The sequence below is a fragment of the Ranitomeya imitator genome, chromosome 9 (assembly GCF_032444005.1).
Source record: "Ranitomeya imitator isolate aRanImi1 chromosome 9, aRanImi1.pri, whole genome shotgun sequence".
NCBI lineage: Eukaryota > Metazoa > Chordata > Amphibia > Anura > Dendrobatidae > Ranitomeya > Ranitomeya imitator.
Window position 1 is genome coordinate 87,604,441 of NC_091290.1, and position 15,441 is coordinate 87,619,881.

Genomic DNA, 15,441 nt, shown 5'->3' on the forward strand with positions numbered 1-15,441 from the left:
GGACAACTGTTTAAAGACCATTGACAAAGAGTTTGATAACTGGGAGAAATTAGTCAAACTAAACTCAAAAAATACCTTATGGATACTAAGGGCTATGAATTGGACTTGGTATTTAAGTGGCAATTACAAAAAAAACATAGAACGGGAAATCCCTCACAGAATTCCAAAAGAGAACTAACTTCAGTGTCAGAAAGTAGCATTTCATGCAATGACACTGAAGGTCCCAGTGATGGACATATGCGAACTCGGAACAATGATAGGAAATTTCAGAAGTATCCTGACATTTAAAAAAAAAAAAAAAAAACTAGGAAAAATGATGACAAAATGAAGGTAATTAATTTCTGACCATATTCTTACTCCATCTCAGATTAGAGTTTTGGAGAAGGGATTAACTTTTTCCCCATCTTGTTATCTAGACAAATTCAATTTGGTAAAAGATTTACACCTATTTTCCAGGAAGATTATCTTAACCCCTTTCTACCATTGGACGTACTATTCCGTCCATGTGGGGTGGTCCCTACTTCCCAAGGACGGAATAGTACGTCCAGCGCGATCAGCCGCGCTCACGGGGGGAGCGCGGCCGGGTGTCAGCTGACTATCACAGCTGACATCCAGCACTATGTGACAGGAGCGGTCACGGGCTGCCCCTGGCACATTAACCCCCGGCACACTGCGATCAAAAAATGATCGCAGTGTTCCGGCGATATAGGGAAGCATCGCGCAGGGAGGGGGCTCCCTGCGTGCTTCCCTGAGACCCTCTGAGCAACGCAATCGCATTGCTCCGAGGGTCTCTTACCTCCTTCTTCCTGCAGGCCCAGATCCAAAATGGCCACGGGGCTGCATCCGGGTCCTGCAGGGAAGGTGGCTTACCAGCGCCTGCTCAGAGCAGGCGCCGGGAAGCCTCCAGGAGTGCACGTCAGATCGCTGATCTGACACCGTGCACAGCAAAGTGTCAGATCAGCGATCTTACACTATAACATGATGCCTCCCCCCCGGAGCAAAGTGATAGTGTAAAAATAAAAATATTCAGATGTGTAAAAAAAATTTTTTTTAAATTCCCCCAAAATATATTATTCCCATAAATACATTTATCTAAATAATAAAAACAATAAAAGTACACATTTAGTATCGCCACGTCTGTAACGACCCGACCTATAAAACTGTCCCACTAGTTATCCCCTTCAGTGAACACCGTAAAAAAAAATTTAAAAAAATAGCAAAAAAACGCATTATTATATCACCGAACAAAAAGTGGAATAACACGCGATCGAAAAGATGGATATAAATAACCCTGGTACCGCTGAAAACGACATCTTGGCCTGCAAAAAACAAGCTTCCATGCAGCATCATCAGCAAAAAAATACAAAAGTTATAGTCCTCAGACTAAAGCGATGCAAAAATAATTATTTTTTCTTTAAAATAGTTTTTATCGTATATAAGCGCCAAAACATAAAAAAATGATATCAATGAGGTATCAATGTAATCGTACTGACCCGAAGAATAAAACTGCTTTATCCATTTTACCAAACGCGGAACGGTATAAACGCCCCCCCCCCCAAAAAAAAAAAAAGTAATTCAGGAATAGCTGGTTTTTGGTCATTCTGCCTCACAAAAATCAGAATAAAAAGCGATCAAAAACTGTCACATGTCCGAAAATGTTATCAATAAAAACGTCAACTCGTCCCGCAAAAAACAAGACCTCACATGCCTCTGTGGACCAAAATATGAAAAAATTATAGCTTTCAAAATGTGGTAACGCAAAAAATATTTTTTGCAATAAAAAGCGTCTTTTAGTGTGTGACAGCTGCCAATCATAAAAATCCGCTAGAAAACCCACTAGAAATAGTAAATCAAACCCACTTCATCACCCCCTTACTTAGGGAAAAATTAAAAATTAAAAGTATTTATTTCCATTTTCCCGTTAGGGTTAGGGCTAGGGTTAGGGTTGGGGCTAGGGTTAGGGCTACAGTTAGGGTTGGGGCTACAGTTAGGGTTGGGGCTAAAGTTAGGGTTTGGATTACATTTACGGTTGGGAATAGGGTTGGGATTAGGGTTAGGAATGTGTCAGGGTTAGGGGTGTGGTTAGGGTTACTGTTGAGATTGGGGTAAGGGGTGTGTTTGGATTAGGGTTTCAGTTATAATAGGGAGGTTTTGACTGTTTAGGCACATCAGGGGCTCTCCAAACGCCGTATGGTGTCCGATCTTAATTCCAGCCAATTCTGCATTGAAAAAGTAAAACAGTGCTCCTTCCCTTCCGAGCTCTCCCGTGAAACCAAACAGGGGTTTACCCCAACATATGGGGTATCAGCGTACTCAGGACACATTGGACAACTTTTTGGGATCCAATTTCTCCTGTTACCCTTGGGAAAATACAAAACTGGGGGTTAAAAAATAATTTTTGTGGAAAAAAAGGAATTTTTATCTTCACGCCTCTCTGCGTTATAAACTGTAGTGAAACACTTGGGGGTTCAAAGTTCTCACAACACATCTAGATAAGTTTCTTGGGGGGTCTAGTTTCCAATATGGGGTCACTTGTGGGGGGTTTCTACTGTTTAGGTACATTACGGGCTCTGCAAACGCAATGTGACGCCTGCAGACCATTCCATCTAAGTCTGCAGTCCAAATGGCGCTCCTTCCCTTCCGAGCTCTCCCATGCGCCCAAATGGTGGTTCCCCCCACATATGGGGTATCGGCGTACTCAGGACAAATTGGACAGCAACTTTTGGGGTCCAATTTCTCCTGTTACCCTTGGGAAAATACAAAACTGGGGGCTAAAAAATTTTTGTGGGAAAAAAAAATTATCTTCACGGCTCTGCTTTATAAACTGTAGTGAAACACTTTGGGGTTCAAAGCTCTCGCAACACATCTAGATGAGTTCCTTAGGGGGTCTACTTTCCAAAATGGTTTCACTTGTGGGGGGTTTCAATGTTTAGGCACATCAGGGGCTCTCCAAATGCAACATGGCATCCCATCTCAATTCCAGTCAATTTTGCATTGAAAAGCCAAACGGTGCTCATTCCCTTACGAGCTCTCCCTTGCGCACAAACAATGGTTCACCCCCACATATGGGGTATCGGTGTACTCAGGACAAATTGTGCAACAACTTTTGGGGTCTAATTTCTTCTTACCCTTGAGAAAATAAAAAATTGGGGGCGAAAAGATAATTTTTGTGAAAAAAAATATGATCTTTTTATTTTTACGGCTTTGCATTATAAACTTCTGTGAATCACTTAATGGGTCAAAGTGCTCACCACACATCTAAATAAGTTCCTTAGGGGGTCTACTTTCCAAAATGGTGTCACTTGTGGAGGGTTTCAATGTTTAGGCACATCAGAGGCTCTCCAAACGCAACATGGCATCCCATCTCAATTCCAGTCAATTTTGCATTGAAAAGTCAAATGGCGCTCCTTCGTTTCCGAGCTCTGCCATGCGCTCAAACAGTGGTTTACCCCCACATATGAGGTATCTGCATACACAGGACAAATTGTACAACAACTTTTTGGGTCCATTTTCCCCTGTTACCTTTGGTGAAATAAAACAAATTGGAGCTGAAATAATTTTTTTGTGAAAAAAGTGAAATGTTCATTTTTATTTAAACATTCCAAAAATTCCTGTGAAACATCTGAAGGGTTAAAAAACTTCTTGAATGTGATTTTGAGCACCTTGAGGGGTGCAATTTTAGAATGCTGTCACACTTGGTTATTTTCTATCATATAGACCCCTCAAAATGACTTCAAATGAGATGTGGTCCCTAAAAAAAATGGTGTTGTAAAAATGAGAAATTGCTGGTCAAATTTTAACCCTTATAACTCCCTAACAAAAAACTTTGGTTCCAAAATTGTGCTGATGTAAAGTAAACATGTGGGAAATGTTACTTATTAAGTATTTTGTGTGACGTATCTCTGATTTTATTGCATAAAAATTCAAAGTTGGAAAATTGCGAAATTTTCAAAATGTTTCGCCATATTTCCATTTTTTTCACAAATAAACGCAGGTAATGTCAAAGAAGTTTTACCACTATCATGAATTACAGTATGTCACGAGAAAACAATGTCAGAATCATCGGGATCCGTTGAAGCGTTCCAGAGTTATAACCTCATAAAGGGACAGTGGTCAGAATTGTAAAAACTGGCCCGGTCATTAACATGCAAACCACCCTTGGGGGTAAAAAGGTTAAAGAAGTTGCACTTTAGATCAGATGTCGATGCTCTCTTTCTCACTGAATGTGAACAGGATGCCCTAAGAGATCTCTTGAGGAGTTGGCAGAGGAAAACTCTAAGGTAGGTCTTTTTCCTCATCATTTATGGCAAAAATCGAAAAGTTTCCCCCCCATAAGTACTTGTTCATCTGTGGAGGTTTTTACCAGAATGGTTAGTCATGATATTGAGTCTCTAGAAAATAGTCCTAAATGGAAATCCAACTTAGATAATGAAGAAAAGGTTCTATTAAAACAGCTAGAAAAACTCCCGGATGTAACAATAAAACCGGCGGACAAGGGGGGAATCTTGTCATGTGGCCCTATAAACTCTGAGTCTCAGGCCTACAAAATATTGGATGACAAACTATTACAAAAAATGACTTTCAACCCTCTTACCAGTTTTCAGGGCCAACTTATACACATCCTTGAGACAGCATTTGAAGAAAATATTATCCCCAAAAATTGCTAGATAACAGTAAGAAATTACATCCTAGGCTCCCAACTTTTTATTTGCTGCCTAAATTGTACAAAAATTCTATGAATCCACCAGGGAGACCTATAGTCTCAGGGAATGGGGGCCTATGTGAGATGATTTGCTTTACAATTGATTTCTATTTAAAACCTCTAGTCCATAGTTTGCACTCATATCCAGGACACATCAGCAGCACTGCAAAGGATTAGTCAGATACAACTGACAGAGGACATGATAATGGTCACAGCTGACGTTGAGGCTCTATACTCCTCTATCAAACATGAAGACGGCCTCCACGCAGTTTTCCTCTTTCTACAGGAGAGCAACCTAGAAAGATCAGTGATAGAATTGCTCATGATTCTGTAAAGATTTGTATTAGAACAGTGTGTTCATTTTCAAAAATGAAATTTTTTTACAATTACAGGGGACTGCCGCATGTGCCCCCAGTTATGCGAACCTCTTTATGGGGGCTTGGGAACGTGACATCTTCCATAATGAGCGGGGCAAAGGAGAACAATTGGTCCAGGAATGGATGAGCTATATAGACGATGTGTGGTTTTTGTGGGAGGGATCTATAGAAGAACTCAATACCTTTATGGACTCTCGATCAGAATGACTTAAACATAAAATTGACTTTCAAATATGGGAGGAGCTTGGAATTTCTAGATTTACATATCTCAACTCTTCCGGGTGGTAATATAACAACTAATGTATATCGAAAACCTACCGCCACTAATACTTTGTTACATGCAACATTTTCTCACCATAAACCCACGATAGATGGGATTCCGGTAGGTCAGTTTATGAGAATTAGTTAAATATGCTCAGAGATGATGCCTTCATAGAACAGGCCCAAGATATGTCCAGACGCTTCCTTGATCGTGGATACAGTAGGAGGCAGATTAAAAAAGGCATTTAATACTCCTAGGGAGCAATTATTATATGGTAAGAAAAAGATGCAGGCAGATCGAGAAGAATCTGGACAAGTGCGATTTTATAACGGACTATAACAAACAATGAAATTATCTTACTCAAATAATCAATAAGCATTGGAATATACTGTTGATGGACCCTAACTTAAAGAAAATTTTACCTGTGACACCTTCTATTGTCGTAAGACAAGCAACTAATTTGAGAGATTCCCTGGTACATAGTCACTATGACCCATCCCGTTCTCGTCCCTATCTAAGAAATTCTGAATATGGCTTTTTCCATGTGGAATGTGTAAAGCATGCTGCAATTTGGTGAAGAGTAAAACCTTTAAAAATTATGATGGGACAAGAATTTTTGATATCCGCAAAACTTTGAACTGGTCCTCAAAAGGGGTTATTTACCATGCTGAAAATTCTTGCTAAAACTGAGAGTAAATGGATTTATAGACTGGGCACCCTAGCAAAGGGAACCTGTCACCCCGTTTTTTGAGATTGAGCTATAAATACTGTTAAATAGGGCCTGTGCTGTGCGTTACTATGGTGTATGTTGTGTACCCTGATTCCCCATGTATGCCGAGAAATACATTACCAAAGTCGGCGTTTTCGCCTGTCAATCAGGCTGGTCTGGTCAGGTGGGCGTGTTCACAGCGTTCTTTTCTTCCCCAGGTGCACTCGGCTTTGGGAAAATGGCCGCCGCGATCTCTTCTGCGCACGCGCGGCATCCCGCGGCCATTTTCCTGAAGCCCCGTGCAGCAGAGCACTACATCTGCGCACGCGCGGCCCCAGGAAGATGGCCGCCCGCACCGATGAAAGGAATGACAGCGCAGATCGCGCGCTGTGTCTTCACGTGGGCACAGGGAATCCGGACCTTGGACATGCGCACACCACTACGCCACCAACGGAAACCTGGGGAAGAAAAGAACGCTGTGAACACGCCCACCTGACCAGACCAGCCTGATTGACAGGCGAAAACGCCGACTTTGGTAATGTATTTCTCGGCATACATGGGGAATCAGGGTACACTACATACACTATAGTAACGCACAGCGCAGGCCCTATTTAACAGTATTTATATCTCAATCTCAAAAAACGGGGTGACAGGTTCCCTTTAAGGCTTGAATGAAAAACTGGGTTTCGGTGCTTTTCTCTAATTTTCTTTAACTTCCTTTACAATCATGTTTTAGTGATTTTGATTTTATGCATTTTATTGTGTATTCCTAATTTATTTTGTTTGCAGTTTTTCTTGTTGTCTATCTGGTTGGTGCTGCCTTATGGGGTTCGGCTATCATTGGAGTTCTTTCTTTTATGTTGGTCCAATGGGTTTGGATGGAGTGTCCTATACAAGAACATTGAAGAAGCAAGGAGAGAGAATGACTATTTTGGCTTGGTGACTATAAAAAGACTTTAGTATCACCATTTAATGATGTTCACATCATAATTGATAGTGGTATATATTTTCTTTATGTATTTAATCGCACTTACGGTATATGCCCTAGTTTACAGGGATTAGTAGTTGGATTCATACACTGTCTGTGTATATGTTAGTCATTAGTATACATGATTTATTTATATTTCTTTCACTGCAATATATTTCTGTTCTATACTTAGGTTCTACGTATGGTAGAGGCACTATGTCAAACACATTTTAACACTTGCACATATGATTATATTTTTGCCTTCTCTGTTCTTTTTACCTGTGCATATTCTTTAATGAGACTGGAGTTTGGCCACACCCCCTGCACACATTATTATATATATTTATTGCGGGTTATGTTTCCCATAATATATAGGCATTACAGTATGCCATAGATATATTTGCACATATTATCTTTTTATAGTGCCCTCCCTCTTTTTCACCTATTCCGCTAATACATATCTCCTAGTGAGATCGCGTTTTTGGCCACGCCCCCTGCATACATCGCTACGGTATATATACATTTATTGTGGGTCACAAGATGCGTACAACAGTTTAGCCATATAGTTCCCAGTGAGTCCGTAATCTTTGGCCATACCCCCTGCAAACATCGCCACGGTATATTTATAGGTATATTCATTGTGGGTCAGATGGTGCACATGTCAGTTCAGCTGTTCTGGAGACTTCCGGTCCTGCGCACTATGGTCCGCCTGCGTTCCACGCTGCGCTCCAGCGCGGCTTGACTCGGAAGTCTTTTTAATAAGGGATGCAGCATCCAATGGACATTCGCCGAATAAACACTGACCACCAATGAGATCTATCATCAGTCTATAACATGAAGGCAGCCCTGCTAGTTAGTATCACCCTCTTTTTGAAGAAGCATATGGCGAAACGGCGTTGTCGGGGTGGTGACATTTAATCAAGTCTTTTGCACATCAAGCTCATAGGCAGTTTATGTAAGTATATATACCGTATTTTCTGGCGTATAAGACGACTGGGCGTACAAGACAACCCCCAACTTTTCCATATAAAATATGGAATTTGGGATATGCCCGCGGTATAAGACGGGGGTCATCTTATACGCCCAGTCATCTTATACGGCGCGTGGTTCCCAGGGTCTGGAGGAGAGGAGACTCTCCTTCAGGCCCTGGGATCCATATTCATGTAAAAAATAAAGAAAAATAAAAAAACATGGACATACTCACCCTCGGACGGCACCTGGCTCACAGCGCTGCTAGCGTCTGCCTCCGTTCCTAAGAATGCAGTGAGTGAAGGACCTTCGATGACGTCGCGGTCAGGTGACCGGTCACCTGACCGCTCATGTGACCGCAACGTCATCGTACACGCGCGATGATGCGTGGCACCATCTTGTGGGCAGTGTTGTCTGTATGCGCACACGCGGGATCAGAAATGTGATTTTGCGCTGCGCAGGACAGAAGTACGGCCACTGTGCATGCGCAGGATTGGATGCGCGGTCTTGGGTGGTGCGGGTGGCATGTACTGCGCATGCGCGAGTATAAATAGTGCGGGCAGGAATCACCACTACCAAAGGAAAGCATACTTTAGGTAATCTCTTCTCCTGGAGCTTGACCAGCGTTCCCCTGACATGAGCGACCTAGAACAGGCATCACCCCTATCCAGATAATCACCGCCGCCGCCGCAGCAGCAGCAGCAGCAGAAGCGACGGCCGCAGAAGGGACACCAGGATGTTGCCGGTAAAGGATGCTCGGGGTCTCTGCATAGCAAGGAGTCCAGTACAGCATCCGGCACAAGGGATAAGCTGATGACAGACGCAGATCATCCCCAACCGGTATTTATGGGTCCGTAAGGTGGTAAGCGATCTCCGTGAAAGCCAGTGATAGTAAGGATATATATACAGTCATGGCCAAAAGTATTGACACCCCTGCAATTCTGTCAGATAATACTTAGTTTCTTCCTGAAAATGATTGCAATCACAAATTCTTTGGCATTATTATCTTCATTTAATTTTTCTTAAATGAAAAAAACACAAAAGAGAATGAAGCAAAAAGCAAAACATTGATCATTTCACACAAAACTCCAAAAATTGGCCAGACAAAAGTATTGGCACCCTCAGCCTAATAATTGGTTGCACAACCTTTAGCCAAAATAACTGCGACCAACCGCTTCCGGTAACCATCAATGAGTTTCTTACAATGCTCTGCTGGAATTTTTGACCATTCTTCTTTGGCAAACTGCTCCAGGTCCCTGATATTTGAAGGGTACCTTCTCCAAACTGCCATTTTTAGATCTCTCCACAGGTGTTCTATGGGATTCAGGTCTGGACTCATTGCTGGCCACCTTATAAGTCTCCAGTGCTTTCTCTCAAACCATTTTCTAGTGCTTTTTGAAGTGTGTTTTGGGTCATTGTCCTGCTGGAAGACCCATGACCTCTGAGGGAGACCCAGCTTTCTCACACTGGGCCCTACATTATGCTGCAAAATTTGTTGGTAGTCTTCAGACTTCATAATGCCATACACACGGTCAAGCAGTCCAGTGCCAGAGGCAGCAAAGCAACCCCAAAACATCAGGGAACCTCCACCATGTTTGACTGTAGGGACCGTGTCCTTTTCTTTGAATGCCTCTTTTTTTCTCCTGTAAACTCTATGTTGATGCATTTGCCCAAAAAGCTCTACTTTTGTCTCATCTGACCAGAGAACATTCTTCCAAAACGTTTTAGGCTTTTTCAGGTAAGTTTTGGCAAACTCCAGCCTGGCTTTTTTTATGTCTCGGGGTAAGAAGTAGGGTCTTCCTGGGTCTCCTACCATACTGTCCCTTTTCATTCAGACGCCGACGGATAGTACGGGTTGACACTGTTGTACCCTCGGACTGCAGGGCAGCTTGAACTTGTTTGGATGTTAGTCGAGGTTCTTTATCCAACATCCGCACAATCTTGCAGTGAAATCTCTTGTCAATTTTTCTTTTCCATCCACATCTAGGGAGGTTAGCCACAGTGCCATGGGCTGTAAACTTCTTGATGACACTGCGCACGGTAGACCCCGGAACATTCAGGTCTTTGGAGATGGACTTGTAGCCTTGAGATTGCTCATGCTTCCTCACAATTTGGTTTCTCAAGTCCTCAGACAGTTCTTTGGTCTTCTTTCTTTTCTCCATGCTCAATGTGGTACACACAAGGACACAGGACAGAGGTTGAGTCAACTTTAATCCATGTCAACTGGCTGCAAGTGTGATTTAGTTATTGCCAACACCTGTTAGGTGCCACAGGTAAGTTACAGGTGCTGTTAATTACACAAATTAGAGAAGCATCACATGATTTTTCGAACGGTGTCAATACTTTTGTCCACCCCCTTTTTTATATTTGGTGTGGAATTATATCCAATTTGGCTTTAGGACCAATCTTTTTGTGTTTTTTTTTCATTTAAGACAAATTAAATGAAAATAATAATAACAAAGAAATTGTGATTGCAATCATTTTCTGGAAGAAACTGAGTATTATCTGACAGAATTGCAGGGGTGTTAATACTTTTGGCCATGACTGTATATATAATTTGTCTCTTCTTACAATATAGGAAGAAAAGCTCAGGCAAGACTAAGCAAAAAGTATGTGCCCTCTGTAGAGAGGATCTTCCTTCTACTTGGGAGAAGAGGCTTTGTAGCGCATGCATACAACAGACAGTGTCCGAAGGGCTTCCTGGGTTCACAGCAGACCTCAAAACCCTGATTAAAAAAAATCAGGTGGAAGATACTTTTAAATCCCTAAATGGGGGTAAAAAGCGAAGAAAGACTTGGCACAGATCCCAAACTCATGTGTCCAGTGATACGGATAGGTGGATTCTGATACATCTAATTCTTCCTCTTCTTCAACTTCCTCTGGGGGCGTAGCTGTTTTCCCCTAGAAGAGACTGACAGCCTTGTTAAAGCAGTTAGGAGCACTATGGGGCTATCGGACCCTCACCCCAAAAGATCGGTACAGGACATTATGTTTGGGGGTCTTGAGCAAAAAAAGAGGAAGGCCTTTCTTCTTAACGAGAGAATTCTAGCATTGATTAAAAAGGAGTGGAAAAAGCCTATAAGAAAGGCGTTACTTATGCCAAAAAGAAAATACCCATTTGATGACGAATCTTGCTCCTTCTGGGAAAAAGCTCCTAAACTAGATGTTGCCATCGCTAAGGCATCTAAAAAATATGCCCTTCCATTCGAGGACATTGGGGTCCTGAAAAATCCCATGGACAAAAAGGCCAATGCTTTCCTCAAAAGTTCATGGGAGGCAGCTGGGGGAGGGTTAAAACCGGCGGTTGCCGCCGAATGCACATCCCGTTCCCTAACAGTCTGGTTAGACCAATTAGAAGTCCAGCTTAAAAACAAGTCATCGCGGGACTCAATATTAAACACCTTACCGGTAATGCGAGGAGCTGCCGCTTTCTGAGCACATGCCTCCGCTGATTCTATCAGACTGTCTGCTAGGTCAGCAGCTTTTTCAAATGCGGCCAGGCGAGCCCTTTGGCTTAAATGTTGGTAAGGGGATCTCCAAACAAAATCTAAGTTATGTACAATCCCCTGTGAAAGAGAATTCTTATTCGGACCCACTTTAGACAACATCTTCGAGAAGGCAGGGGATAAAAAGAAATCATTCCCCTCCCTCGCCTTCCCTTCCTACAGGAGGCCCTTTCAGAGCAAGAGATTCTTCCGAAGGAAGCCTGGGAAAAAATCAAGATAAGTGGGAAGATAAGAAAAACAAGAACAAGGGATTTATGTTCAATAAGAGCCCCACTGACAACAAAAAAACCCACCCAATGAATGTTTGCCCCAGGTGGGGGGAAGACTGTCCCTCTTTCTCTCAGCCTGGGAGAAAATTACCAACAGTCCATGGATTTTGGAGATAATAAAGTCGGGACTAAAGTTAGGATTTCATAAACTTCCTCGCCCCTCCTTCATGATAACATCCCTGAGCTCATCATAAGAAGAACAACTAGCATTAGAACAAGAAATTATGGGGCTAGTAGGCAAAGGGGTTCTCCTGGAAGTTCCCCCCCAAGAAAGAGGGAAAGGATATTACTCCCCTCTGTTCCTGAGGAAAAAACCGGATGGGTCCTACAGGACAATTATAAACTTGAAAAGCCTAAACAAATATCTGAATGTTCAGCCGTTCAAAATGGAGACAATAAAAACATCAATAAAAATGCTGTTTCCACTCTGTTTTATGGCAGTCCTGGACCTGAAAGACGCTTACGATCACGTCCCTATCCACAAAGACCACCAAAAATTCCTCAGGATAGCAGTCCTCATCAGAGGGGTGATATGTCATTTCCAATTTTCAGCATTTCCCTTCGGACTAGCCATAGCTCTGCGAGTCTTTACCAAACTAGTTGCAGAGATAATGGCCCACCTGAGGGAACAAGACACCCTGACAGTGCTGCACCTCGATGACTTCCTGGTAATCAGCAACTGTCCCCAACATTGCGAGAGTCAGCTAGAAAGAATCATGCGCTCATTAAAAAGCCTGGGCTGGTTAGTGAACTTAACAAAATCCAGATTGTTACCGTGCCAAATACAGGAATATCTGGGTCTTACTTTGGACTCTGTAAAGCAGGAATGCCGCCTTCCATCAGAAAAAGTTCAAAAGATTTCTTGGGAACTAGAACTTAATGCTAGCTTCACAGATGACCAAATAGCTAAAATCCTGAAATATGCACGTGGCTTCTCCAGATGTATTTTACTTCAGGAAAATTCTTACAAAATTTTAACGAGATGGCATCTTACCCCAGCTAAACTTCACCAACTAAAACTCTGAGTCCGATGTATGCTGGCGTTGTCATAATTCCCTGGGTCACTGCACACACATTTTTTGGGACTGCCCGAAATTAAAAAAAAAACAAATTTGGTCCGATGTTAACAACACTCATAAAGGACTACGAATTTCCAAAGCCAACCTTAAGGCTACTGAAGTCTTACTCTCTTGCCCATCCAAAAATTTCAGGCCTAAAAAACATAACCGTCTTCCTTTCTTGATCAGTGCCGCAAAACACTTAATTACTCTACATTGGACTCCTGGCAGTCAAGTTTGCACTCTGAGTTCCTAGATCCCCTTCATTCCCACCATGTCAGAGTTATGTCAGACAACAGAGTAGTGGTAGCATACCTGAATCACCAGGGGGTACCCGATCTCAGTCTGATGGAAATAACCAAATCAATCTTCCACATAGCCGAAGCGAATTTTCAGTCTGTCAGGCCTTCATATAAAGGGGGTAGACAATTACAGAGCGGATTTTCTGAGTCGCTCCCATCTAAAACAAGGGGAATGGGAATTGAACAAAGCAGTGTTCATCCAGATCTCACAAAGGTGGGGGGGTACCGAGAATAGACCTCTTCGCGAACAATCTAAACAAAAAGGTAGACACCTTTTGCTCCATAACACCATTAGGGAGCCGCGTATCACTATATGCATTTCTGATTCCTTGGCACCATCAACTAGCGTATGCCTTTCCCCCAATTTCTCTAATTCCAGCAGTTCTGAGGAAGATTCGGGAGGACAGAGCTCATGTGATTTTAATAGCTCTGTTCTGGCCGAAGGAGACATGGTTTTCTTGGATGATGAGGATGTCTATCTCCGATCCCGGGGTACTCCCGGACCTCCCAAACCTCCTCTCCCAGGGTCCAGTTCAACATCCACAGGTTGCAAGTTTACACTTGACAGCCTGGCATTTGAGGGAGCTATTAGAAAATAGGGGGTTTTCTCCGGGGCTGGTATCTACCCTTCTATAAAGTAGGAAACCAATTACGACCAGACAGTACGGGAAAATATGGAATAAATTCCTGTCATCCTCAGGCGCCAAAATAGGTGAGGGAGTCCCTCTTAATGCCATACTAGAATTCCTACAAAAAGGGTTAGAAATTGGTCTGGCCCACAAGTACCCTAAAAGTCCATGTAGCAGCATTGGGGGCTCTATTCAACTATGATTTGGCGGGAAATCGGTGGGTTTCAAGGTTCATCAGAGCAGCCGGGAGATCAAGACCTCTTCCTGTGCGAAACACCCCTCAGTGGGATTTAAATTTAGTCCTGAAAGCCCTGACTAAACCTCCATTTGAACCATTGGCAGATGCCCCATTAAAAATTTTATCCCTCAAAACCTCTTTGCTGGTCGATCTTAGGCTGCCGTCACACTAGCAGTATTTGGTCAGTATTTGGTCAGTATTTGTAAGCCAAAACAAGGAGTGGGACAATTAGAGGAAAAGTATAATAGAAACATATGCACCACTTCTGTATTTATCACCCACTCCTGGTTTTGGATTACAAATACTGATGTAAAATACTGACCAAGTACTGCTAGTGTGACGGCAGCCTTACTTCTGCACGTACAGTCAGCGACATACAGGCTCTATCTGCTAACCCCCCTTTTACTCAATTCTTGGATCATAGGGTTGTTCTGAAACACACACGATATAGGGAGGCAAAACTGTTCATGGGTATCCTTTAAGCAGGACTACACTTGGGTACTGCCCTTGTTAGGGCAGGAGATATACAGGGGCACGACAAGGAGAAAGAGACCCCATTGTCCCCCTTATTGCTTTGTCCTGCTAGGTTTATTTGTTTCTTGAGGAATAAGCTTGAAGAACAAGAAAGAGAATCTTCATATGGGTGAGATTGAACCAAATCTTTTTACTTGAGCACGGGTGATTATGAGCACGTACATTGTTCAATTGTGTATATATGTTGGTCTTAATTTTAAAATTATAATAAATGTTAAGCTTTAGTATTTTTCGGATTGGCCATGCTGTAATCCATTGTTCTGAAACACACACAAGAGATATCTCTCCCCTCCTTTTGCCCTAACCCCCAAAACAAGGAGGAAGAGTCCCTTACACACATTGGATGTTAGGAGATGCCTGATGCATTACATAGAAGCCACCAGAGAGAGTAGGGAGGATGGCTTTTTTTGTATGCGCTCATGGTCCCCGGAAGGGGAAGAAAGCCTCCAAGGGCACTCTGGCAAGATGGATCACGGACGTCATCAGCCTGTCATACTCATCTAGTGGGGTACCATCCTGGGAAATATCAAAGCACACTCAACGAGAGCAGTAGCAACCTCTTAGGCGGAGAAGGCCGGAGCTTCGATCGATCAGAAATGTAGAGCTGCTACCTGGTCTTCACCATCTAGTGTACATTCTATAAGCACTATAGATTGGACCTTATATCCTCTTCGGACCTTATCTTCGGTAAAAGGGTTCTGGAAGCGGTGGTCCCTCCCTAAATGTACAATCTCTGCAATTCTCTCCGTGGTACCATCATGGGCGTCAGAGAAAAATATAGTTCTTACCGATAACTATTTCTCTGAGCCCATGACGGCACCCGTACATTCCCACCCTTCACATATGGGTGTGCACATTAATATAATACCTATGCTAAATACCTAAATAAATAGCCATGTGGTATCTTGATTAAGACTTC